Here is a 19,471-nt window from a genome sequence, read left to right as displayed (position 1 = left end):
AAGAGTCTTCCCCCTGCCATGGCTATAAATATGCAATGGTTCTTATTCCTGAAGTTCATATTCCCCTGAGATCTTTGTGTTTACTGATTCCCTAGGGTTAGTATATAAAAATCCCCAAAGGCCACGTGATGAATTCTAAAGAATGAAGCTGCTAAGACAATGGCTAATGAAGGCATTAGTATTCCTCTCATTGGAGTATCAAATCCTGATATGAGTAATGCCATATTGAAGAGAGAGCTTTAAAAATGTAATTGAACTAAATCTTTTGACAGATAATTGTAATGATTATGTTATGCTTCAGTGATTTTCAAGTATAGTTTGCAAATTACCTTTTTCACTTTATTCCCTTCCTCCCTTAAAGTACCAGATAAGTCAGGTTTCTGGTTCATGCTAATTTTTAGCAGTACCTATATGGCAAACTCTTGACTCTAGAAACCAAAACACATTTAACTTATGGATATATTTGGACACAGTTGATAGACCCAATCTACAATATCAGCTAGTTTCAAATAGCACACAATTATAATCATTTCTTGTTACATTTTTGCAATCAAAGAAAATTTTGATATCTTCACAAGGTTTTCATATATGTATATATGTATAAAATCATACACATACATACATATACACAGAGAAAGGCAGTTCTTTAGTCAACACACATTTATATCTCTTACATTTTATAATTTTATAGTAATTTGCAATGAAGTTTGGTATTCACATAGAGATGGCCCTGAGGTCCTATTAGCTCTTCAATCAGAAAACAGAGATGCAATAATGTTAACTAGATTCTATCTACTATGGAGGGAAATTTGGCTCTCAAACTCAAATTTGGAAAGGACCTCAATAGTTACCTAGTCCAACTTTCAACCAATCAAGAAATCCTTTTTACAGCATTCCTATATCTAGCCTATTCTCAAGCACTTCTGTCATTTGAAAATAACTGCATAAAGTGGCAGCCAAGTCTGTTGTTAGCCCTAACCATTAGAATCAGAGGTAGAAATAAAGAGACACAGAGACTGAAACCAACATAGCCAAAGGCACACAAGTAAGAAAACAGAGATAGCAAAAGATAGAGTCAGGTGGATAGGACGTGGAAAAGAAGGGGAAAAAAATCATAGAGGAGAAAGAGAAAAAACATGAAGAAGCAGAGAGAGAAAAAATTAGAAGTGGAGACTCAAAAAGTTGACATAGCAAAGAAGGGGAATAGATAAGAGGAATAGTGAGTGATGAACCATTGAGAGACAGCAGAAGGGACTATCTCAGGAGAGAATACAAGGAGAAGCAAGTATAAAGGAAAAAACTGGCATAAGTAATTATAGGGTTTCTTTTTGATTTCTGTAGTGATTATAGTCCCCAGTTTTGGGCTCCATACATAGTCCACAAAAATGAAAATTTCATTTCACAGCCTCCCTAGCAGCTGGATATGGAAAGGTATTGAGTTCTGATCATTAAGATATAATCTTGAGTTCTGACCATTAAGATAAAATCAAAAGTGTTATGTGTGACAGGGACTAGTCTTTTTCAGGGTTTCTCCAGCTAGGAAACCTAGAAGTAGTAGGTATAAGGTGTTACAAGCAGTTGAGACAAAATGTCTTCAATCACACTCATTGATTGATCAATGAGTCTTACTCAATTTTTGACGTGGTGTCTAAATCCCTCATCATCTAACATTTTCTTCCATCAATAAAAGTGTTTGTCAATAGTCTTCTCAAAATTTAATGTACACATTCATATTCTGTTTATGACATTATAAATTAGGACAGCATTTTACAAGGCAATTTGATAGTATTTGGCAAAAATTAAAGTGCTCAAGAATTGCTTTTTTATGAATCTATACTACAGCAATCCAAATGATTATGCATAAAATATATGCACATACAAGGATGGCCAATGCAGTATTCATTGTGATGGTGAAAATCTGATAACAGACTAAACACCTTTTCATGGGTAGGGGTGATACATTCATATATGGAATACTATACAACCATTAAAGAGACTGAGATAGAGAGGTATGGATAGACATGGGTAGATCTACAAGATATATGAAAAACAGATATGATTCCACATATAATGGAAAAATCTATGTATGTATGCATGCTTAAGAATGTGTGTGTATGTGTATGGAAATCTGTAGGAAGAGGTTTGGAAGTATGTGTGGCTGGGGAATTCATGTGGAGGTCAGAGTGGAAGCAGGTGTGAGAGGGTCCAGCAGAAGAAAACATGGCTGCCAAAGTGTTTGTGTCCATTGGCAAGTTTGGCCTGGCCTTAGCTGTTGCAGGAAGCATGCTGAATTCTGCCTTATATAATGTGGATGCTGGTCACAGAGCTGTCATCTTTGACCGATTCTGTGGAGTACAGGACATTGTGGTAGGGGAAGGGACTCACTTTCCTATCCCATGGGTACAGAAACCAATTATCTTTGACTGCCGTTCTCGACCACATAATGTACCAGTCATCACTGGTAGCAAAGACTTACAGAATGTCAACATCACACTGCGCATCCTCTCCTGGCCTGTCACTAGCCAGCTTCCTTGCATCTTCACCAGCATCAGAGAGGACTATGATGAGCGTGTGCTGCCATCCAACACTACCAAGATGCTCAAGTCAGTGGTGTCTCGCTTTGATGCTGGAGAACTAATCACCCAGAGAGAGCTGCTCTCCAGGCAGGTGAGTGACAACCTTACGAAGTGAGCAGCCACCTTTGGGTTCATCCTAGACGATGTGTCCTTGACACATCCGACCTTCGGGAAGGAGTTCACAGAAGCAGTGGAAGCCAAAGAGGTGGATCAGCAGGAAGCAGAGGGGGCCATATTTGTGGTGGAAAAGGCTGAGCAGCAGAAAATAGCAGCCATCATCTCTGCTGAGGGTGACTCCATGGCAGCTGAGCTGAACCCCAACTCACTGGCCACCGCAGGGGACGGCCTGATTGAGCTGAACACGCTGGAAGCTGCAGAGGACATCGCGTACCAGCTCTCAGCTCTGAGAACATCACCTACCTGCCTCCTCCAGCTGTCCCACTGAGGGCCCACCCTGCCTGCACCTCTGTAGGCTGACTAGGCCACAGTCCCGATGATTCTTAACACCACCTTCCTTCTGCCCCTATCCCAGAAATCATTGTAAAATTTCATAATTGGCTTAAAGTGAAGGAAATAACGGTAAAATCACTTCAGATCTCTTAAAAAAAAGTTTGGAATTTTTGACACTACTATAATCCTTAGGAGGGAAGTGGATAAAGTCTAAGGTTGAAGGTTAATTTTCACTTTTTACTCAATATAGTAATGGTGATCATTAACTCTGTTCTCAAAATACTTACACCTCTTTGCCTTCGGTCACATGATATGACCGCACTTCCTGGCCCCATTGTGATTGATGGAGTGATGCATCTGGTTCTGGCCAATTATCTGTGACCAGAAGTCATTGCTCACAGTTGCATGTCACTTCCAGGCCAGAGTATTTATTTATTTGTCAATGTGATGCCTTCCACAGCTATCTTTCCTTCTGCCACAGTGACTGGTAACATTTATGATGGTGGTTGCTCCATCACCCTGGGTCACACAATGAAGAGTCACAGAGCAGAGCTTCTAGCCAACACATTATGTAAATGAAAAATAAAACTTTGCTTTTACAAACCACCAAGATTTGGGGATTATTACAATAGCATAATCTAAATTATCCTGACTGATACCATTGAAATGTTTAAATTTTAAACTGAATAGTAAACTTTCTGCGTATATTGTAAAATTAATATGATACCTACAATAGCATACAACATTCTCTACATAGAAAATACAAAGTGCAATGAGCCTATTATGTACCATGATCTAGATTCAACATCATCATCAAAATTTAACTATTTCAAGGGCAGAGGCTATGCTTTTTTTTGCATCCCCAGCACCATTGACAAGAACACAGTAGGTATGCAATCCATTCTTCCTGAATATTAAATGGATTTTAAAATGTTTATCCTAAACCTATAGATTTATATTAATCCCTATGAAATGTCATTATGTTAGTTTTGTTCTATTATTCCAAATCATGAAGACCATTTCAAGGCATAAGGCTTTTATTCATTTTATTAACTCTCCCACCTACTTTTGTGTCATCTGAATATTTCATAAGCTTGCTTTCTCTGCCTTCAATCAAGTCAATAGTTTTTAAAATTCTGAATAAGATATGACATATGACAGAGATCTGTGGCCTACCACCATAGATCTCTCTACATGTCAGCATTAATCCATTAATCTGGTTGACCAATTTGGTATGAATCATTTAACTATACTAAAATCCATTTAACTAGACCATATTGGCACATCTTGTCATGAGAGATCATGCATGTGATAGACTAGGCGCTTTCATAGTGATATATCATTCTAACAGTTTTACCAAAGGAAAGTAATAACTTTGTTTAGTCTGATTTGCTCCTAAGATCCATTAATTTATTTATTCAATAAATTTAATGTATGCCTATGATGGGAATACAATGGGAACATGATAGGTATTGTATCTACTTTTTGTGTGATCACAGTCTAGTAGAAAAGAAAAAAAAAACACAGACAACAACAATGAAGTATTTTAAATGTAATAAGAGGAGAAATATGGAGTGTTTTGAAAGGAAAGAGAGAAGAAATCAAACTCATGTTTATGAGAAAGACAAAGGTGTCTGGAGAAAGTGACTTCTAAGTTGAAACCTAGAGTGTGACAGGAAAGATTGTTCTAAAAAGAGGTAATAGCCTGGACAAAGGCCTGGAGCTGAGAGGGCATGGAATGTTCATTGAAGTAGAATGAGTTCAATATGGCAGAATCACAGAGTGCTATTAATAGATAGGAGGAATAGAGACAGTTGACACTGGCGAGGTGATCAGGGGTTAAGATCATGTACAGATTGAGCTGCCTATAGTACATCTAAGAATAGATGTTAGTGAAAAGTTGAGGATACTAATAGAAGTTAAGGAAACAGAATTGGTATAAATATTTTGTAGTCTTAAGCTCAGAGATGGTATTTAATGTCACAGGAGTAGCTGAACTACCAAAAGATAGAGGCAAAATAAGAAGGTAGCAAAGGATAAAGTACTGAGAAACACCAACAATTGAGTTGGGAAGGTTCAGAGTAGCCTACAAAAGAGACTGAGAAAAAGGTAACAAGAAAGGTACAAGGAAAACCAGGAGGAACACCAAGGGAATAGCATATTTCAAGAATGACAACTATGTTAAACGCTGGGTGATCAAGTGAGTCAAAGGCTCAAAAGTGTCCTTTATATTTAGCCAAGTAAAAAGGCTGTTAACCAAAAGAAGATTGTCAGAAACAGATCAGTGGTGTAGCAGGGTTAGAATCAGACTGTATAGATTGAAGAGTAAACTGACAGTAAGGAAGTAGAACACTGAGTGGAGACAATACTCACAAAGATTAGCTGTGATAGGAAAGAGAGAGATAGGGTAAGCATATGGCAGAAGGTCAGAGAATAATTTTTTTAATTGATGTTTGCCTCATGATTAGACTGAATTTACCGGTTTGGGGGAATACCATCAGACTTTTTTTTTCTTTAGTGAATAGGAGGGACTTGAACAAGCTCTAAATGATTAGGGAAAGGAGCCAGAAAAAGGCGAATGGTCAAAAAAAAAGAAAACACAGGGTTATTGTATGGAGTAAGGACACTTAAAAAAACATTAAAAAAAGGTTTCTGGAGCTCAAGTGGAAGAATTTGACATACACGGGAGGATTTTCTGATCTTCAATTGAAAATGGGAGGAAGGCAGAAATTACAGATGATGGTGCAGGTAAGTGTGTAGATCTTATGGTGGGAAGTTGCCATCTTGTGGCTTCTACATTTTCTGTGAAACAGCCGGCAAGTTTATCTGTAGACAAGGAAGAGTTGGAGGTTTGAGGAGGCATATATCTTCTCAATAGTTAAGTAGTTCATTCTAGGATTTTTCTAGCATTGAATGTTAAGTTCACTGATTCAGATTTCTGGAGGCCAAGTTTTTGTTTTTGCTTTGTTTCCAATTGAGTCATTTAAATATATCTAATATTCTTATATTTCCATTTTTCCTATAACTTTAAAGACACACAAGAATTGTGTGGCAATAGCTGAAAGGGCAGCTTCTCTGTTTACCACCATGCCAAAAAACTTTTCTAACCCCATTAATCCTTACACTTTCTCTTTTCCACACTCCAGCTAATTGAGGTTTTATAGTATTTTAAGAAGTGGATCAACCTTATTACCCTTGTGTAAAATACAGAGAAACTGAGGCTTAGTGAGCTAAGTAATTTTATTACAGCAAGGAATCAATTGGAGGCAAATCAATTAATTCACATTTTATAAAGTTTCTTTCCTGTCTATTAGGGATCATTAATATTAATGATTTAATATTTTCTCCTCACTGATCAATAACCATAATACTCTGAAGTTACACTTAGGCAAAAGAAAAGTGCAAGTATCTTTCTCCCCTCCCTCCATTTTCAGAATTGAGTAAAATTTATCCTGCTGCCCTATAACTTGTATTCAGCACAAATCAGGAAACCAGGAATCTGCTGCCTCCTTCAATTGGGCACTCCTACTTCACTTCTTTGTGAAAAAATGATATTTTCCCTTTTAAAACTTGTTTTAACCTCTTTAAGGCCCCAGGTAGCAACTGGTTCACCACACATAATTGTTTTTGAAAATGAACCAATGGGAGAAAGTTAAAAGACTAATCCTCAGTGATATGTATTTTAATTTAGTCTTCTAGGGATTAACTCAATAAATGAACAGTATGTCTTTTTATAATAATAGCCATCATCATAATGATTACTAGCCTGGATATCTTATTTCCAGATCACTGGTGCTCCCATATCTTTTCAATACAGGCAGGAAAGTCCGTACAAATATGTAACTACACCCTGGGATCGTACTAATTGTTTCTTAAAGCCTCCAAAAAATTTACCTCTTTCTCCCAACTGATATCCTGTTTTTTGATCCCCCTTTTGCTGATCAACATTGGTAGCATCTATCAAACTAGCAATGGTTTAAAAGTAACAGCCTAACTCAATGTTAGACAGCCTGCAGCAAAACACTCTCATATACTGGCAATGAGAATATAAATTGTCATTCATTTTTCTGGAGAACAAATTAGCTGTTATGTTTATATAATAACCTTTAAAAATTACCTATCTCAGAAAATACAGTCAGACTCATGGACACGGATGTTATTCTAACATTATTCCTAATAACAAAACTAAAAGACATCCGAAAATACAGCAAGGGTTATGTCAGTTACAGTGTGTCTCTATGATGGAGCATGATTCTATCTTAATGCAAAATTTCAGGCAAAAACAAAAATTCAAACCTTTTGACCCAGTATATCTTAAGAAAATAATCCAGCCAGGTGTGGTGGCTCACACCTGTAATCCTAGCACTTTGGGAGGCCGAGGTGGGCAGATCACAAGATCAGGAGTTTGAGGCCAGCCTGGCCAACATAGTGAAACCCTGTCTCTACTAAAAAATACGAAAAATTAGCTGGGCATGGTGGCAGGTGCCTGTAATTCCAGTTACTCAGGAGGCTGAGGCAGAAAAATCGCTTGGACCTGGGAGGTGGAGGTTGCAGTGAGCCAAGATCGCGCCACTGCACTCCAGCCTGGGCAACAAGAGTAAAACTCCGTCAAAAAAAAAAGAAAGAAAGAAAAGAGGAAAGAATCCCAAATGTAACTAAAGATTTATGCACTATTATGTCCATCTCAACAATACTTATACTACCAAAGTTGAAAATAATGTAAATGTCCAATAATATATTGTTAAATAAATTATGGCATACCCATATGGTGGAATATTACACCATCACTAACAATTAAGGGAGAAGCTTCAAGATGGCTGATTAGAAGCATTTCATGTCCTCTTCCTCCACTTAGAAGAACGAAAGTAGTGTATGGACAGTCACATTTTAAATACATTATCCAAGAGAGAATACTGGAATTCAACAGAGAAACGACAAGAAAAATCAAAAGTGGAGAAAGGAGAGGGAGAGAAGCAGGCTGCCCGGCCAGGATTGAGTGGCAGCTGGGAGTGACTTTCCACTTGAGGGAAAGGGTAAATGAGAGACTTCCAGTGACCCATATGCACACTGTGGAATCATGCAATCCTGGCTACAGGAGAACCCCTTGACCCCCCCAAACCCTGAAACTAACATATGGAGCTGCCAGGAGACCATGAGAGGGAAGTGTTCCAGAGAGGGAGTCTGTGCTGGGTGCCACACCATTTCTGAGACCTAAGCAGCTACAAAAAGGCATCATTTTCAAGCATAGTTTTTGGCAGAATGAACACAGTCCTGGGGCCCAACAGCACTGGAACTGAGGCATTATGGAAACTTGGGCTATCAGGCTGTCAATGCTGTGACTGAGGAGCAAGCTGGGAGCATTCCACAACCAGGACTAATAAGGCATGCAGGTGTGGGCTGCAGCTGCCGGTCTTGGGAAGCAAGCACTGCTGGGATAAAGAATGGGATGTGGGTAAGGCATTAGTTGCCACTGGGACTTGGTTGCCAGCTGAGTGGGGACTCCTGCATCTGGGGTAGGCGCATGACCTAGACATAGGCTACTACTGGCAAGGCTGGGAGCCAAGCCCCAATGGGACCAGAACATAAAAGGAATGCACATTCTTCACCCACCAGCCCAGGTTATAGCCACTGAAGATGGTCCCACCCTCTCCAGTGGCAGGGACTCAGCACAGCTGCTATCATCCCTCACCTGAACACTGCACCTGGGGACTGAGAATCACTACACCTCTACTCACCACAGGTGGTACCATCTCTCACCATTAGGGGGCCTGAGCAGCAGCTTACCCAGCCTAGTTGTGCCATTCCCAATCCCAAGGCAGAGCACGTAGCCTGGGGTCCTGGAGAATACCCAACCCAGTCTACCACTGTGGGCACTTGAGCACTCCTCCCAAAGGCATAATATTGGGCCTAAACTCCTAGCCACTACCACCTCAGCTGGCATCTACCTGCAAGTGCCACCTGCAGGCCTGAAGCGTAACCAACCCAGCCCATCACAGCCACTACCAACATCAATGTACACCTCTTGGGAGACAAAAAATCATCACATCACTGCTACTGACGTTACCCATGCCTTGTCTGTGGCCCAGGGGCCTAAGAGCCCACCTACCCAGTCACTGCTGACACAACTGGCATCTGAGCAAGCCACCTGAAGACCCAAGAACTGACCTGCTAGAAATTGCCAACACAGGTGCCAGCATACATAGCCATGGGGCCCAAGGACAGGCATACTTGGCCTGCCACTGCCACCACCAGGGCCTGAAGACTGGCCCATTTGTCATCCCAGTCCCCAGCACAACTTCACCACAGTCTCCATTAACAATCATACCCTAAGCTACTAAGGAAATCACAGGCATTACTGATGCTATATAGCAGAAGAAATCACATGGAGATGACTACACTACTGCATGAACTCAGATCAAAGCCAAAGAGTCCTCCCCAACCAGCATCATAGATACATCTTCAGGAAAAACTACTCCCCTATGAAAGCAAATTCAAAAAGAATTGGAAGAAGTGACTATTATACCAGATGTACATACATCAACATAAAGACAAAAGGAACACAAAAAAGCAAGGAAATATGAAACCTACAAAGAAATATAACTATTCTCCAGCAACAGATTCCAACGAAAAAGAAATTTATGAAATCATGGAAAAATAATTTTAAATAATGATATTAAAGAACCTTAGTGAGGTACAAGACAACTCAGATACACAATACAAAGAAATCCAAAAAGCAATTCAGGATATGAATGAGAACTTTACCAAAGAGATACATATCATAAAAAGGAACCAGTCAGAAATTCTGGAACTGAAGAACTCAATACATGAAATAAAAAATACATTTGAAAGCTTCAATAATAGACTAGGTCAAGCAGCAGAAAGAATTTCAGAAGTTGAATACAGGTGTTTTGAAATAGCCCAGTCAGATAAAAATAAAGAAAAAGGAATTTAAAAGAACGAACACAGCCTACATGACATATGGGATACAACAAAACAACCAAATGTTTGAATTTTCAGTGTCCCCAAAAGGTGAAAAAAAAAAGAAAGATAGAAAACCGATTTAACAAAATAATAGCTGAAAACTTCCCAAGTCCAGGAAGGGATTTAGACATCCAGATACAGGAAGCTCAGCCATCCCGTCAGATACAATTCAAAAAGGTCTTCTCCACAGCACATTATAGTGAAACTGCCAAAACTCAAAGGAGAGAATTCTAAAAACAACAAAATAAGAGCATCTAGTCATTTACAAGAAAATTCTCCCATTAGACTAAGAGCAGATTTAGCGAATGGGATGACATATTCAAAGTTCTGAAAGAAAAAAACTGCCAGCAAAGAATAACATGTCCAGCAAAAGTATCCTTCATAAATGAAGGAGAAATAAACTCTCTCCCAGACAAGTAAATTCTGGGTAAATTCATTACCATTAGATGAAACCCACAAGAAATACTTAAGGGAGTCCTAAACCCGGGAGCAAAAGGACTTTTACCATCATGAAGACACATGAAAGTGTAAAATTCACTGGTAAAGGAATCACACAAAGAATGAAAAGAAAGGATGCAAATGGTACAACTACAGAAGTCTACCAAACCACAATGCCAAAAAATAACAGAAAAAGAAAAGAACAAAGAATATATAAAACAACCTGAAAACAATTAACAATGTGACAGGAGAAATGCCTCACAGATCAATAATAATCTTGAATATAAAAGAATGAAGCTTTCCAGTTAAATGATATAGAATAGTTAAATGGCTTTTTTAAATAATCCAACTATATGCTTCCTACAAGAAATTCACCTTACCAGTAAAGATGCACATAGATTGAAAGTAAAGGAATGGAAAAAGACATTCCACAAAAATGGAAATAAAAAGCCACGTACTACTGACATAACTCATGTCATGCCTGCTATTCAGGGGCCTAAGAACGCACCTCCCCAGTCCACTGCTGGCAGGAGTAGCCATACTTATATCAAACAGACTTGAAATCAAAAGTAGTTAAAAAAAAAGACAAAAAAGTTCATTATATAATGACAAAGGTATCAACCCAGCAAGAAAATATAACTATGATGAATATGTATAGACCTAACATTGAGGTACCCAGATTCATAAAGCAAATATTACTAAATCTAAAAAGAAAGATAGACTGCACTGAAGAGTGGGGGACTTCAACATCCCATTCTCAGCATTAGACCTAACAGCTAAACAGAAAAACCAGAGAAACATTATATTTAAACTGGACTTTGGACCAAATTGACCTAATATACATTTACAGAACATTCTGTCCAGCAACTTCAGAATACATATTCTTTTCCATAGTACATGAAACATTCTCCAGAATAGACCATATGTTAGGCCACAAAACAAATCTCAACAAGTTGTTTTTAAAGGTGAAATTATATCAAGTATCTTCTCAGAACACAATGGAATAAAACTAGAAATCAATACAAACAAGAACTTTGGAAACTATACAAATACATGGAAATTAAACCATATGCTCCTGAATGACTATTGGGTAGATGAAGAAATTAAGATGGAAATCAAAAAATGTCTTGAAATAAATGAAAATGGAAACACATCATCCTAAAACTTGTGGGATACAGCAAATGTAATGCTAACAAGTAAGTTTATAGCAATAAATGCCTACAATGAAAAAGTGGAAAGCTTTCAAATAAATAATTTAATAGTGCACCTCAAGTAACTAGAAAAGCAAGGACAAACCAAACTCAAAATTAGCAGAAAAAACTAAAGAACAGAACAGAACTAAATGAAATAGAGACTACAAGAATAATACCAAGGATACAGGACCAACAGAATGAAAAGTTGGCTTTTTTGAAAAGATAAAATTAATAAGCCACTAGCTGGACTAACCAACAAAAAAGATAGAACATCCAATGAATAAAATCAGAAATGAAAAAAGAAACATTTCAACTGATACTACAGAAATGCAAAAGATGATCAGAGACTATTAAGAATACCTATATGTTAACAAACTGGAAAACCTGGAGGAAATAGATAAGTTCCTGGACACATGCAACTTACCAAGATTGAATCAGGAAGAAATAGAAAATGAGAATAGATGAATAATGGGTAATGAGATTGAATCAGTAATAAAAAGTCTCCCAAAAAAGAAACATCCAAGACCAGATGGCTTTACTGCCAAGTTCTACCAAATTTCTAAAGAAAACCACCAATTATCCTGAAATGATTCCAACAAAATTAAAGAGGAAGGAATACTCCCTAATTCATTCCACAAGGCCAGCATTACTCTGATACCAAAACCATATAATCACACACACACACACACACACACACACACACACACACACACACGAAAACTACAGGCCAATATCCCTGAGGAACATAGATGCAAAAGTCCTCAACGAAATGCTAATAAACAGAATCCAATAACACATCAAGAAGATAATACATCATCATCAAGTGAGATTTATTCCAGGGTTGCAAGGATGGTTCAGCATACACAAATCAATAAGGGTGATACAGCACATGAAGGAAAAAAACATACGATCATCTCAATAGATGCAGAAAAAGCATTTGGTAAAATTCAACATCCCTTCATGATTAAAAAAAAAAAAAAACTCTCAACAAACCAGGTACAGAAGAAACATACCTCAACATAATAAAGGCTATATATCAAAATTCACAGCTAACATTATACTGAATGGGGAAAAACTGAAAGTCTTCCTCTGGGAACTGGAACAAGGATGCCCACTTTCACCACTCCTATTCAAGATGGTACTGGAAGTACTAGCCAGAACAGTCAGGTAAGAGAAAGAAATAAAAATGCATCCAAACTGGAATAAAGGAAGTCAAATAGTCCCTCTTTGCTGATGCCATGATCTAGAAAAAACTAAAGACTCTACCAAAAGACTATTAGATCTGATAAATCAGTAAAGTTGCAGAATACAAAATCGATGTACAAAAATCAGCAATGTTTCTATACACCAATCATGATCCCACCAAGAAAGAAACAAAAATGTTACTTCCACTTACAATAGCTACAAAAAAAAAAAAATCCCAAACTACCTGGGAAAAAATTTAACCTATGAGGTGGAGGACTGCTAAGAGGAAAACTATAAAACACTAATGAGAGGGGTGGAGCCAAGATGGCCGAATAGGAACAGCTCCAGTCTACAGCTCCCAGCATGAGTGATGCAGAAGAGGGGTGATTTTTGCATTTCCAACTGAGGTACTGGATTCATCTCACTGGGGAGTGTCAGAAAGTGGGTACAGGACAGTGGGTGCAGCACACCGAGCATGAGCTGAAGCAGGGTGAGGCATCGCCTCACCCGGGAAGTGCAAGGGGTCAGGGAATTCCCTTTCCTAGTCAAAGAAAGGGGTGACAGATGGTACCTGGAAAATCGGGTCACTACCACCCTAATACTGCGCTTTTCCAATGGTCTTAGCAAACGGCACACCAGGAGATTATATCCCACACCTGGCTCGGAGGGTCCTACGCCCACGAAGCCTCGCTCATTGCTAGCACAGCAGTCTGAGATCAAACTGCAAGGTGGCAGCAAGGCTGGGGGAGGTGCGCCCACCATTGCCAAGTCTTGAGTAGGCAAACAAAGTGGCTGGGAAGCTTGAACTGGGTGGAGCCCACCACAGCTCAAGGAGGCCTGCCTGCCTCTGTAGACTCCACCTCTGGGGGCAGGGCATTGCCAAACAAAAGGCAGCAGAATCCTCTGCAGACTTCAATGTCCTGTCTGACAGCTTTGAAGAGAGTAGTGGTTCTCCCAGCATGCAGCTGGAGATCTGAGAACTGACAGACTGCCTCCTCAAGTGGGTCCTTGACCCCTGAGTAGCCTAACTGGGAGGCACCCCCCAGTAGGGGCAGACTGACACCTCACATGGCCGGGTACTCCTCTGAGACAAAACTTCCAGAGGAATGATCAGGCAGCAACATTTGCTGTTCACCAATATCTGCTGTTCTGCAGCCTCCGCTGCTGATACCCAGGCAAACAGGGTGTGGAGTGGACCTCCAGCAAACTCCAACAGACTTGAAGCTGAGGGTCCTGACTGTTAGAAGGAAAACTAACAAACAGAAAGGACATCCACACCAAAACCCCATTTGTACGTCACCATCATCAAAAACCAAAGGTAGATAAAAACACAAAGACAGGGAAAAAACAGAGCAGAAAAACTGGAAATTCTAAAAGTCAGAGGGCCTCTCCTCCTCCAAAGGAATGCAGCTCATTACCAGCAACTAAACAAAGCTGGAGGGAGAATGACTTTGATGAGTTGAGAGAAGAAGGCTTCAGATGATCAAACTACTCCCAGCTAAAGGAGGAAGTTTGAACTCGTGGCAAAGACGTTAAAAACCTTGAAAAAAATTAGATAAATGGCTAACTAGAATAACCAATGCAGAGAAGTCCTTAAAGGACCTGATGAAGCTGAAAACCAAGGCATGAGAAATACGTGACGAATGCACAAGCCTCAGTAGCCGATTCGATCAACTGGAAGAAAGGGTATCAGTGATGGAAAATGAAATGAATGAAATGAAGTGAGAAGAGAAGTTTAGAGAAAAAAGAATAAAAAGAAATGAACAAAGCCTCCAAGAAATATGGGACCATGTGAAAAGACCAAATCTACGTCTGATTGGTATACCTGAATGTGATGGGGAGAATGGAACCAAGTTGGAAAACACTCTGCAGGATATTATCCAGGAGAACTTCCCCAATCTAGCAAGGCAGGCCAACATTCAAATTCAGGAAATACAGAAAATGCCACAAAGACACTCCTCGAGAAGAGCAACTCCAAGACACATAATTGTCAGATTCACCAAAGTTGAAATGAAGGGAAAAAATGGTAAGGGCAGCCAGAGAGAAAGGTCAGGTTATCTACAAAGGGAAGCCCATCAGAATAACAGCTGATCTCTCAGCAGAAACTCCACAAGCCAGAAGAGAGCAGGGGCCAATACTCAACATTCTTAAAGAAAATAATTTTCAACCCAGAATTTCATATCCAGCCAAACTAAGCTTCATAAGTGAAGGAGAAATAAAATACTTCACAGACAAGCAAATGCTGAGAGATTCTGTCACCACCAGGCCTGCCCTAAAAGAGCTCCTGAAGGAAGCAATAAACATGGAAAGGAACAACTGGTACCAGCCACTGCAAAATCATGCCAAATTGTAAAGACCATCGAGGCTAGGAAGAAACTGCATCAACTAATGAGCAAAATAACCAGCTAACATCATAATGACAGGACCAAATTCACACATAATAATATTAACTTTAAATGTAAATGGACTAAATGCTCCAATTAAAAGACACAGACTGGCAAATTGGATAAAGAGTCAAGACCCATCAGTGTGCTGTATTCAGGAAACCCATCTCACGTGCAGAGACACAGATAGGCTCAAAATAAAGGGATGGAGGAACATCTACCAAGTAAATGGAAAACAAAAAGGCAGGGGTTGCAATCCTAGTCGCTGATAAAACAGAGTTTAAACCAACAAAGATCAAAAGAGACAAAGAAGGCCATTACATAATGGTAAAGGGATCAATTCAACAACAAAAGCTAACTATCCTAAATATATATGCACCCAATACAGGAGCACCCAGATTCATAAAGCAAGTCCTTAGAGACCTACAAAGAGACTTAGACTCCCACACAATAATAATGGGAGACTTTAACACCCCACTGTCAACATTAGACAGATCAACAAGACAGAAAGTTAACAAGGATACCCAGGAATTGAACTCAGCTCTGCACAAAGTGGACCTAATAGACATCTACAGAACTCTCCACCCCAAGTCAACAGAATATACATTTTTTTCAGCACCACACCACATCTATTCCAAAATTGACCACATAGTTGGAAGTAAAGCTCTCCTCAGCAAATGTAAAAGAACAGAAATTATAACAAACTGTCTCTCAGACCACAGTGCAATCAAACTAGAACTCAGGATTAAGAAACTCACTCAAAACCACTCAACTACATGGAAACTGAACAACCTGCTCCTGGATGACTATTGGGTACATAACGAAATGAAGGCAGAAATAAAGATGTTCTTTGAAACCAACGAGAACAAAGACACAACATACCAGAATCTCTGGGACACATTCAAAGCACTGTGTAGAGGGAAATTCATAGCACTAAATACCCACAAGAGAAAGCAGGAAAGATCCAAAATTAACACCCTAACATCACAATTAAAAGAACTAGAAAAGCAAGAGCAAACACATTCAAAAGCTAGCAGAAGACAAGAAATAACTAAAATCAGAGCAGAACTGAAGGAAACAGAGACACAAAAAACCCTTCAAAAATTAATGAATCCCGGAGCTGGTTTTTTGAAAAGATCAACAAAATTGATAGACTGCTAGCAAGACTAATAAAGAAGAGAGAAGAATCAAATAGATGCAATAAAAAATGATAAAGGGGATATCACCACCAATCCCACAGAAATACAAACTACCATCAGAGAATACTACAAACACCTCTACGCACATAAACTAGAAAATCTAGAAGAAATGGATAAATTCCTCGACACATACACCCTCCCAAGACTAAACCAGGAAGAAGTTGAATCTCTGAATAGATCAATAACAGGCTCTGAAATTGAGGCAATAATCAATAGCTTACCAACTAAAAAGAGTCCAGGACCTGATGGATTCTCAGCCGAATTCTACCAGAGGTACAAGGAGGAACTGGTACCATTCCTTCTGAAACTATTCCAATCAATAGAAAAAGAGGGAATACTCCCTAACTCATTTTATGAGGCCAGCATCATCCTGATACCAAAGCCTGGCAGAGACACAACAAAAAAGAGAATTTTAGACCAATATCTCTGATGAACACTGATGCAAAAATCCTCAATAAAATACTGGCAAACCGAATCCAGCAGCACATCAAAAAGCTTATACACCATGATCAAGTGGGTTTCATCCCTGGGATGCAAGGCTGGTTCAACATATGCAAATCAATAAATGTAATCCAGCATATAAACAGAACCAAAGGCAAAAACCACATGATTATCTCAATAGATACAGAAAAGGCCTTTGACAAAATTCAACAACCCTTCATGCTAAAAACTCTCAATAAATTAAGTATTGATGGGACGTATCTCAAAATGATAAGAGCTATCTATGACAAACCCACAGCCAATATCATACTGAATGGGCAAAAACTGGAAGCATTCCCTTTGAAAACTGGCACAAGACAGGGATGCCCTCTCTCACCACTCCTATTCAACATAGTGTTGGAAGTTCTGGCCAGGGCAATTAGGCAGAAGAAGGAAATAAAGGGTATTCAATTAGGAAAAGAGGAAGTCAAATTGTCCCTGTTTGCAGATGACATGATTGTATATCTAGAAAACCCCATTGTCTCAGCCCAAAATCTCCTTAAGCTGATAAGCAACTTCAGCAAAGTCTCAGGATACAAAATCAATGTACAAAAATCACAAGCACTCTTATACACCAATAACAGACAAACAGAGAGCTAAATCATGAGTGAACTCCCATTCACAATTGCTTCAAAGAGAATAAAATACCTAGGAATCCAACTTACAAGGGATGTGAAGGACCTCTTCAAGGAGAACTACAAACAACTGCTGAAGGAAATAAAAGAGGATACAAACAAATGGAAGAACATTCCATGCTCATGGGTTAGAAGAATCAATATCGTCAAAATGGCCATACTGCCCAAGGGAATTTATACATTCAGTGCCATCCCCATCAAGCTACCAATGACTTTCTTCACAGAATTGGAAAAAACTAGTTTAAAGTTCATATGGAACCGAAAAAGAGCCCACATCGCCAAGTCAATCCTAACCCAAAAGAACAAAGCTGGAGGCATCATGCTACCTGACGTCAAACTATACTACAAGGCTACAGTAACCAAAACAAGCATGGTACTGGTACCACAACAGAGATATAGATCAATGGAACAGAACAGAGCCCTCAGAAATAACGCCGCATATCTACAACTACCTGATCTTTGACAACCCTGACAAAAACAAGCAATGGGGATAGGATTCCCTATTTAATAAATGGTGCTGGGAAAACTGGCTAGCCATATGTAGAAAGCTGAAACTGGATCCCTTCCTTACACCTTATACAAAAATTAATTCAAGATGGATTAAAGACTTACATGTTAGACCTAAAACCATAAAAACCCTAGAAGAAAACCAAGCATTATCATTCGGGACATAAGCATGGGCAAGGACTTCATGTCTAAAACACCAAAAGCAATGGCAACAAAAGCTAAAATTGATGAATGGGGTCTAATTAAACTAAAGAGCTTCTGCACAGCAAAAGAAACTACCATCAGAGTGAACAGGCAACCTACAGAATGGGAGAAAATTTTCGCAAACTACTCACCTGACAAAGGACTAATATCCAGAATCTACAATGAACTCAAACAAATTTACAAGAAAAAAACAAACAACCCCATCAAAAAGTGGGTGAAGGACATGAACAGACACTTCTCAAAAGAAGACATTTATGCAGCCAAAAAACACATGAAAAAATGCTCATCATCACTGGCCATCAGAGAAATGCACATCAAAACCACAATGGGATACCATCTCACACCAGTTAGAATGGCCATCATTCAAAAGTCAGGAAACAACAGGTGCTGGAGAGGATGTGGAGAAATAGGAACACTTTTCCACTGTTGGTGGGACTGTAAACTAGTTCAACCATTGTGCAAGTCAGTGTGGCAATTCCTCAGGGATCTAGAACTAGAAATACCATTTGACACAGCCATCCCATTACTGGGTATATACCCAAAGGACTATAAATCATGCTGCTGTAAAGACAGATGCACACGTATGTTTATTGCGGCACTATTCACAATAGCAAAGGCTTGGAACCTACCCAAATGTCCAACAACGATAGACTGGATTAAGAAAATGTGGCACATATACACCATGGAATACTATGCAGCCATAAAAAATGATGAGTTCATGTCCTTTGTAGGGACATGGATGAAACTGGAAATCATCATTCTCAGTAAACTATCGTAAGGACAAAAAACCAAACACCACCTGTTCTCACTCATAGGTGGGAATTGAACAATGAGAACACATGGACACAGGAAGGGGAACATCACACACCGGGGCCTGTTGTGGAGTGGGGAGGGATAACATTAGGAGGTACACCTAATGCTACATGATGAGTTAATGGGTGCAGCACACCAACATGGCAGATGGATATGTATGTAACAAACCTGCACATTGTGCACATGCACCCTAAAACTTAAAGTACAATAATAATAATAATAATAATAAAGTTAAATAAGCCAGGCACAGAAATACAAACATTGCATGTCCTCACTCACATGTGGAAGTTAAAAAAGTTAATCTTATTGAGGTAGGGAGTAGAATGATAGATACCAGAGGCTGGGAAGGGTGTGTGTTAGGGGAGGGGGAATGGAGAGAGGTTGGTTAATGGGAACAGATATATAGCTAGATGAAAAAATGAGTTA

General features: G+C 39.2%; 1 protein-coding gene and 1 pseudogene across 1 annotated transcript in view; one reads left to right on the top strand and one right to left on the bottom strand.

Annotated features, from left to right (window-relative positions):
- IL1RAPL2 (interleukin 1 receptor accessory protein like 2) overlaps positions 1 to 19,471 on the bottom strand; it is a 1,171,118-nt gene that overhangs the window by 1,092,562 nt on the left and 59,085 nt on the right. The gene's annotated exons all lie outside the window — the stretch shown is intronic.
- Positions 2,221 to 2,691, top strand: LOC101177833 (annotated as a pseudogene).

The sequence above is a fragment of the Nomascus leucogenys genome, chromosome X (genome assembly GCF_006542625.1).
Source record: "Nomascus leucogenys isolate Asia chromosome X, Asia_NLE_v1, whole genome shotgun sequence".
NCBI lineage: Eukaryota > Metazoa > Chordata > Mammalia > Primates > Hylobatidae > Nomascus > Nomascus leucogenys.
The sequence above is the reverse complement of the archived record's forward strand: the minus strand, read 5'-3'. Positions and strand labels throughout refer to the sequence as shown.